The sequence below is a fragment of the Pseudophryne corroboree genome, chromosome 9 (assembly GCF_028390025.1).
Source record: "Pseudophryne corroboree isolate aPseCor3 chromosome 9, aPseCor3.hap2, whole genome shotgun sequence".
Classification (NCBI taxonomy): domain Eukaryota; kingdom Metazoa; phylum Chordata; class Amphibia; order Anura; family Myobatrachidae; genus Pseudophryne; species Pseudophryne corroboree.
Window position 1 is genome coordinate 14,928,625 of NC_086452.1, and position 8,227 is coordinate 14,936,851.

General features: G+C 47.6%; 1 protein-coding gene across 27 annotated transcripts in view; it reads right to left on the reverse strand.

Annotated features, from left to right (window-relative positions):
- The window catches only part of ADGRL2 (adhesion G protein-coupled receptor L2), a 198,739-nt gene extending 190,923 nt beyond the window's left edge, over window positions 1-7,816 (reverse strand). For 9 of the 27 annotated variants that reach the window (XM_063938995.1, XM_063938989.1, XM_063938988.1 and 6 more), the window contains exon 1: window positions 7,426-7,814. The gene's annotated coding sequence lies outside the window, so the exon portion shown is untranslated. Of the gene's footprint in view, window positions 1-6,454; window positions 6,478-7,425 lie in introns of those variants that run through there. The other 18 variants (XM_063939001.1, XM_063938996.1, XM_063939004.1 and 15 more) reach the window with 3 other exon arrangements.
- Between the last annotated feature and the right edge of the window lie 411 nt (window positions 7,817-8,227).

Sequence of the window (8,227 nt, forward strand, 5' to 3'; positions counted from 1 at the left end):
AATCAGTATGGGTAGTATTGGGGGCAGAATAGAATCAGTATGGGCAGTATTGGGGCAGGATAGAACCAGTATGGGTAGGATGGGGGGGGCAGGATAGAACCAGTATGGGCAGTATTGGGGGGCAGGATAGAATCAGTATAAGCAGTATTGGGGGACAGGATATAATTAGTATGGCCAGTATTGGGGCAGGATAGAATCACTATGGGTAGTATTGGGGGCAGAATAGAATCAGTATGGGTAGTACTGGGGGCAGGATAGAATCAGTATGGGCAGTATTGGGGCAGGATAGAACCAGTATGGGTAGGATGGGGGGGGGGGGGGGGGCAGAATAGAACCAGTATGGGCAGTATTGGGGGGGCAGGATAGAATCAGTATAAGCAGTATTGGGGGACAGGATATAATTAGTATGGGAAGTATTGGGGGCAGGATAGAATCACAAGAAAATATATGGCTAAAAGATCTTGGAAGAACTAGGAAAAGATATCAAACTTCTCAGGGCTAAACTGTTATAATTGAAATGGACAAGCAATACTCCATGTGGAACACAAGGCCTCTGAACGGGACACAACAGAAGCCAGAGATTTGGTTCCCAAAGAGAATACAAAAGATGGTTCATTGCCGAGAATCTTCCCAGGTCAACGGAACACAGGAACAATAAATAAATGGGAAAAAGGTTACATCGGAGCCTAGACAGAGAAACGTAGCGGCCGACAAAGAATACATATACACAAACAATAGGTAAAATCTAGGTATTCGTTGTACAAATGTAAAAATTCCTGTCGCTTGTAATTTTGTTCCACCACAAATGACTAGCCATAGAGAACAATGGAAGGGAAACTGGTGATATAATGGCCGCCTACAAAGGGAAGAGGTGGAGCCACATCAGGTGCCAGCGTTACGAATGCTGTAGACGACAGCTTTAGCATTATGCATGGCGAGTGGAGGAGGAGGACGACGACGACAACTGAAAAGGATAACCAAACTGTAGTCGACGGCAAAACAATAGCAAAAGCGAAACAAAAAAGCTCTACTCAGTGTGTCTACCCCGCTACGGCGATTTAATATGACAAAATAGTCCCATTCGGCACACTCGCAATACCGACCAAAGGTCTTTTTGTTCAACAAACTGCGAATTTTCAAAATGAACAGCAATGGTCGGATACATCACAAAATGCAACATCTCCAGTGACCCACTCTGACCAAAAACACTTTTCAGTTTTAAGAACAAGTTTGGGGGGGTTACAAGGACCCATCGATCACATTCAGCAACCGCAAATCCATTTCCCAGTTATACATACAGGCTCAGGATTTATTCCCCACCACACACAGTAATGGCCGAACTGACCAACAAGGGCCCACCAGGACACAAGAACAAGGCGGCGTATGATTAATGTGCTTACTGGAGAGACAGACATCACATCCGGGAACGCAGACCTAAAAAAAAAAAAAGGATGCCCTGTGGCAATAGGAAGATGAGAGACGGTTCGCTTTAAAAATGACTTCTGTCCTTTGTACTTGACCAGTTTCCCCGGAAATTCTAGCAAATTGGTTTCCTGACCTGGGAGTGACGGAACGGATTTGAGAATGTCAGTGCCTACCCTCAGAGCTCTATTAGTTATGGTGACAAAGTGGGGCAAGACGCAACGCCTTTGAAGGGGCCATGAAACGGAGCAGGTGCTTAAACACTTTACAATATCCTGGGTGACCTGTAAATGTACAAAAACAGGTGCCACAGAAGATGACAGAAACAGCCCTGCACAATAAAATCTCAGTCACCCTGGAATAAACTACACAAATATAAAAAGCACAAATGTCTTACTGGAAACTGGTTCCCTCAAACAAAGTGGGACGGACGGCACATTGCAACACAGGATGAAAATCTAGGGAATTACCAAAGCAGAATCCGGCCCCTCCGGAAAACAATTACATTTTGAGTCAAGTTTATTTGTTAAACGATCTGCAATGGTTTATACAGATATCTGCCTATTAATGTCCTAACCCACATCCAAAGCGTGGCACCGTAATCCGCACACACGGTTCTGTGCTCCATTTACGTGTGGGATATGGAGAGCGAATGGGAGGCGAGTCGGGGGGATAGTCCGCATGAACCCTATAACTAGGTCTCTTTCCAGAATCCCGGTTTCCCCCTCAACCACACCAGCAAGCAAACTAATCCTCAAAATGTAAGCGATTCAGCTAATAAGCGCACTGCGCAGCGGCAAAGTGCATCACTTCATAAAACGCCATTTTGTTTTAATTAAAGCAAATAATCCGTGACTGAGGAAACCAAATTCTGTCAGCCAAAGACGACTCCAGACAGTACCAGGCAGTGGGAAGCGAAAATCTAATTTGATTTTTTATTTATTTTTTGCATTGCAGTGTTTGTTGGTATCTCAGCAACCTATAGTCGCACACTGCAGAAAAAAATAATTATATATATATATATATTTATATATCTATAGCTGCAAAACAAACGGATTCATTTAAGTGAGGGGAAGAAGTAAAAAATCCAGGAGAGCTGCAGATTTCTCAGGGACTGAATCAGGTCATATATACAATGGCACATTGTTGAGGAGAAACCTGGCTCCTCCAGTTACAGCAATGTTTGCCAGGCTCCCCAATGGCGAATGCTGCACTACAAGAAGTGTGCTCATTGTTTATAGGATGTCATTATTTCGCTTTTCCTGTAATTATCGAGGCAGCCCTGCATTAAACAAAAACAAACCCCGACTTCTCATTTATCTCTATTTTAATGCCAACATCAAACGTCAACTTTGAAAGACGATAGCGAACAAAACACAAGGTACGAAACCCTAGCGGGCAGACGGCAGGCTGTAAGTACCACAGTAGTAATAAAGTAGTTCCCTTAGTTACAATACACACAAAAAATCTATTAAAAGAAAAAAAGAAAATACGTAATACTTAAAATCTTTCAAATCTGACAATGGATAAATATTACATACAATATATATATATATATATATATATATATATATATATATATATATAAAAAGTGCCTTGTAAAACCACAATGATGTCACTACCTCCTCAACACATATCAAATACAAACCTAGTTAACTAGGAAATATAAAAGAAGACGAGAAGCAGCTCTGAAGCCACCAGAGCAAAAACAAATCAAATCGACTCATAAAAACACCAAGGTCATAAATTTGGAACATGAAAGGTGCTCAGAGCTGGCACCTTGGAAATAGAAGACCGCACTCCAAATGCAAAGTGCATGTTTATCGAGTGCGGCCCAGGCTCCATCACAGCCCAGGTGGCGTTCCCAGGCACAACAAGGGTTACACGGGGCAGGTCAGGAGTATGAAGTCCTCCTGCACAAGGTGACCACCAGATACAATCGTTCCCGGCTGCTATGGAAACTTTGGAAACTGGACAAAACAAATGTAAAACACTTAGCCACTTGCTCATTTTAAAAGGAGGGAAACACCCAGAAAGTGGCTGTTAATGTATCAGAGGATTGTGCAAATGATGGTAATAAAAGTCAGTCTGTGAATAGACATGCAGGGCTGGAATGGGATCTCAGGACTTGTCCATACACTGCTTGGGAGGCTGCATGTCTTCTTTGAAGTTAAATCATTAATAAAACCCAGCCAGCCAAACCCTTTACAGGGATTTTTGTTTTATTGGAAGTTCAAGTTAAAACCTGAACGTAATTGTTTTATTTCGGCTCACCTGCTCTAATAATCTTCATTTTAGGAATAATTCGGGACAGTCCTTTCCCATCATTGTGAATCCCCCCCTCAAAAAAAAATTAAAGGGATAAGGCTGCTCAGCAAGCACCCCAATAACTTCACCAAAGTGTTTCCTATGCAGAGGGGCTCAATCTACCTTAGCACCCCCCCCCCCCCCTCAGGAGACTAGCGGACGCCCCACTCCCTCAGCGTCTCACCTGTAAGGTACAGTCTTTGGATGAGCACCACTAATGGACGCACAGGCTGCAATCTGTTTGTATAGTATTCCACACTCAGCAGCTAGTTAACAGCAATATAATCATGGTCATGGCAATTACATCAATCTGCCAGACAGACGGCTGAAGGATCTAAAACAAATAAACTTCCAAAATATAAAAGGCGACCAAACATAAATTAATTAGAATAATCAAAAATAAATAAAAAAAATAAAAAGTAAAAGCCACGCAAAAATAAAAATGACAAATCCAAGTTTAAACTGCTGTAATTAATCGTCACCTTACGCCCTGCTTTTAATAAATACATTTGAGGAATTCTCGTAAACTGCAAAGCCGGATCGCTTACAATAAAAACTATCCATTTCATGTTTAAAAAAAAATACAAAAATTTCCTTCTCCCTCCGTAAATTCATTTCAACTCATAAAACAAAAAACTATGGACAAAGTTTTAATACCTTTCAAATTCTCAACTTACAGTAATAAAACAGTTAGCACGTTAGACAGACTATAGATCGGTGAGCAGGAAATATCACTTCTGGCAGGGATTGCACTACACAATGCCATTTGTTCAGGAGCGGCTGCTTCGCCCGAGCACCAACCAACAAAAAACAAATAACTGAGGCCCAGCCGTAGTGAGGTCTGAGATATTCCGTGTGTCTCCAGCTTGCACTCATTTGGCCCATTGATTTTTAATATAGGATAATGAAATACAAATGCTGGAATCTGTTTTTAAAATGTACCACTACAAATTCTATTTGTTATGATCTAAAAAAAAATAATAAAAAATGAAATAAACGCGCCAGTAATAGCGGCAGCAGGACAGGAATCGAAAATCATTACCATCGACTGAAATAATTTAAATTGAGCTTTCCAAAAGTAGTTGATCGGTGCACAAAAAAGGCAGCATAATAGCAAATTCCAGTATACAGAGGCGTTACCATTGAGGGACACTTAAAACATTGTATAAAGCTGTCACAACATGCACCAGGGCAGGATGCTTAGTATCACTCTACGGCTGCAATCCGAGGTGGGGGCTTCTTGCTGCTCCCAATTTATGCTACTTTTTTATTTGTGTGTAAGGAATGAGCCGTCTACGCTGTGTCACAGGGACTGTGTGTGCTGCTAGATAGGCATGGGCCAAACTAGAGGAGAATTTACAAGAAAGGCCCTTTTCCCCCCAGCAGCGGCACAGTGCATGCAATCCATTCTGAAAGGTCACTTTTCATGAGCTCTCCGCACAGCACAAAACAGATTATCTCCTTTCAAGAGCTCTGTCCAAAAATGTTTCTTGGTCAATATGACGACAAAACATCAGACGCTCCAATTCAAATCCCCTTTCTGCCATCATGCACCCCCCCCACCATCCTATGGGCCTCATTCTGTAAAGGAGATGGAAGTTTTTCTAAATGACCCAGAGCTGGGGCGAGCTTTGATATGGTAATGGACCCATTGGAACTGTAAGAATTCACACTTGCCTTAATTCCAACAATTTGTGCGGAGTGATGTGAAATGGCACCTCTCCCTCTCCCTCTCTCCCTCTCTCTTAGTGGCAGGCAACAAAGAGGAGGGGGATTGGGAAAAGCTGAAAGCAAAACCCCCTAAACAACAGAGCATTTGTTCTTTGGGCTATTTCCTTTGTGCACGAGGATAGTTATGTGCAAATAATAAATAAATGAAAAAAACAGACACACACCTGAACGCAAGCAGGGCTGCTGTGATGTGGGCGCAGTGCAATATATTCACAGCTACTAAAAGGGACATAAATAGCCGTCAGCTTGGAAATGTGCGGCAGATTACACCTCCGGAGCCCTCTCCATCCCCTGCTGCAGCTGTCCACAGCATTCCATATGCTGATACTCTCCTTCCCTTTCACACGCCGGAGGGGTCAGGTAACATCATTTCATTGTACGACTGTGCAGAGATCCCAGCGTACGCTGTGACAGGGTGAGTGGCACTCAGTGCCACCGTATGCAACCGATGCCCCCCCAATGTGAGGAATGTGGGTGCAGATACACGGCTGCATGCACTGGCACCATCTGGCTGCTGCACTGAGATTTATTTTCCTACCTCCCCCCCCCCACAGGCCGGGCACATAATGCACCTTAGCATATGATAAGTGAACAGGCTGCCCTGGGGCGCCAGAGCGGAGACAACTACTCCTTAAGCCGGGGCAGTAGCCAAAGCCCTACGTCTAAGTTTGGGATCTCAGCCTAGGAGCCCCAGATTGTGTCTGGCAGCCGCAGAACAAAGGATCCTGCATGTAATTGTTGCCATTCCTGCCAGCGCCGGAGCCGGTTCACATCTGGCTGTGTTTTCATGTAACCTCTCTCCTTGTCCCAAGATACAGCAGCGCCGTCACCCCCCCCCCCCCCTCCCCCCTCCCCAATATCACAGCAACACAATCACATAGATGAAATCAGTAGCACAAAGGGCGAGTACATGCACCTCTGCTGCCATCGCTGGCCAATACCCCCCCCCCCCTGCTCTGCCCTTGTATCACACACATGGAGGTCTGGTGCCCACCTTTAGGGGCACTGCTGCCTGGGGATCTCATCAGGTTACATCCATAGGACTGGCGCTAGGTGACCCTGCCGGGCGAGTAGGACACTGCAGTGCTCAGCTGTGTATCCCATATGTGAGCACTGTGTAAGGATCAGTCCTAACCTCCAGGGATCCTGCTGCTGGGGGGGGGGGGGGGGGGGGGAGGGAGCTGCAATCCCAGGCTCAGGAACATTGCACTAGTTGAACCTCAAGAGCTGCAAGTACATGGAAGTTTGCAGAGCCCAAGTGCTGTGCAGGGCATGGATGCAGAGCCCAAGTGAATGGATGCAGAGCCCAAGTGCTGTGCAGGGCATGGATGCAGAGCCCAAGTGAATGGATGCAGAGCCCAAGTGCTGTGCAGTGAGTGCATGGATGCAGAGCCCAAGTGCTGTGCAGTGAGTGCATGGATGCAGAGCCCAAGTGCTGTGTAGTGAGTGCATGGATGCAGAGCCCAAGTGCTGTGTAGTGCATGGATGCAGAGCACAAGTCACAGTGTCCTACATGAAAGCAGAGCCCAAATGTTGTGCAGTGCATGGATTAATGCAGAACCCCAATGCAGTGCATGGATGGATGCAGAGCCGCAGTGCATGGATGGATGCAGAGCCCCAGTGCAGTGCATGGATGGATGCAGAGCCCCAGTGCAGTGCATGGATGGATGCAGAGCCCCAGTGCAGTGCATGGATGCAGAGCCCCAGTGCAGTGCATGGATGGATGCAGAGCCCCAGTGCAGTGCATGGATGGATGCAGAGCCCCAGTGCATTGCATGGATGGATGCAGAGCCCCAGTGCAGTGCATGGATGGATGGATGCAGAGCCCCAGTGTCGTGCAGTGCAGTGCAGCGCATGGATGGATGCAGAGCCCCAGTGTCGTGCAGTGCAGCGCATGGATGGATGCAGAGCCCCAGTGCAGCGCATGGATGGATGCAGAGCCCGGGCACACAGGTCTCCTCTTACCTGCTGATGGGTCCCCAGCCTGGGAGTCTCCGCAGCTACAATAGTTCCCGTAGAGGAGGCAGGATCCGGGGATGGGAGATCCGGTAAGGGGGCAGAGCCGGGGGCTCCGGGGCACAGCGCTGTCTCTCTCCTCAGCTCCCCATGTCCCAGCGCTCCCCGTCAGCACAGCCACATAGCCCGGCGGCGGCACAGTCCCGCTCCTGTAAGTCCGGCCCCGGGGAAGGCTTCTCGATGCTCCGCTATCAGCAGCGCGGTGTCCTGACAGCCGCTCCCGGGGACATGGTGGCCTGTGTCCGGCTCTCACTGTCACATCTCCCCGCACACTGCGGCGGCGGCGGCGGCACTGACTGAGCGAGGCACGGAGCGTGGGGAGGAGGGGGCGGCGCTAGGTGTGAGGAGACTCCGCCTCCGGCACATGCACCGCCCACTGTGCCAGCTCAACCCCGCCTAGTCTCCCTCCCACTGTCCCCGCCCACCCCCGCCGGCTCTGCCCGGATCCCGGCACGGAGTCAGCGTCATCCCGGGAGCTGGAGCCTCTCACCGGGGACCGCAGCCAGCGAACCCCCGGCCCGGCGCCGCCACTGTCCCCCCTGTGTACCGCGTGTATCGCTGGTGTATCACCCGCCGTACTCACCCAGTCACCCGTATATCCCTCCTATATCACCCGTATATCCCTATATCACCTGTACTCACCCTGTCACCCGTATATCCCTCCTATATCACCCGTATATCCCTATATCACCCATATATCCCTCCTATATCACCTGTACTCACCCTGTCACCCGTATATCCCTCCTATATC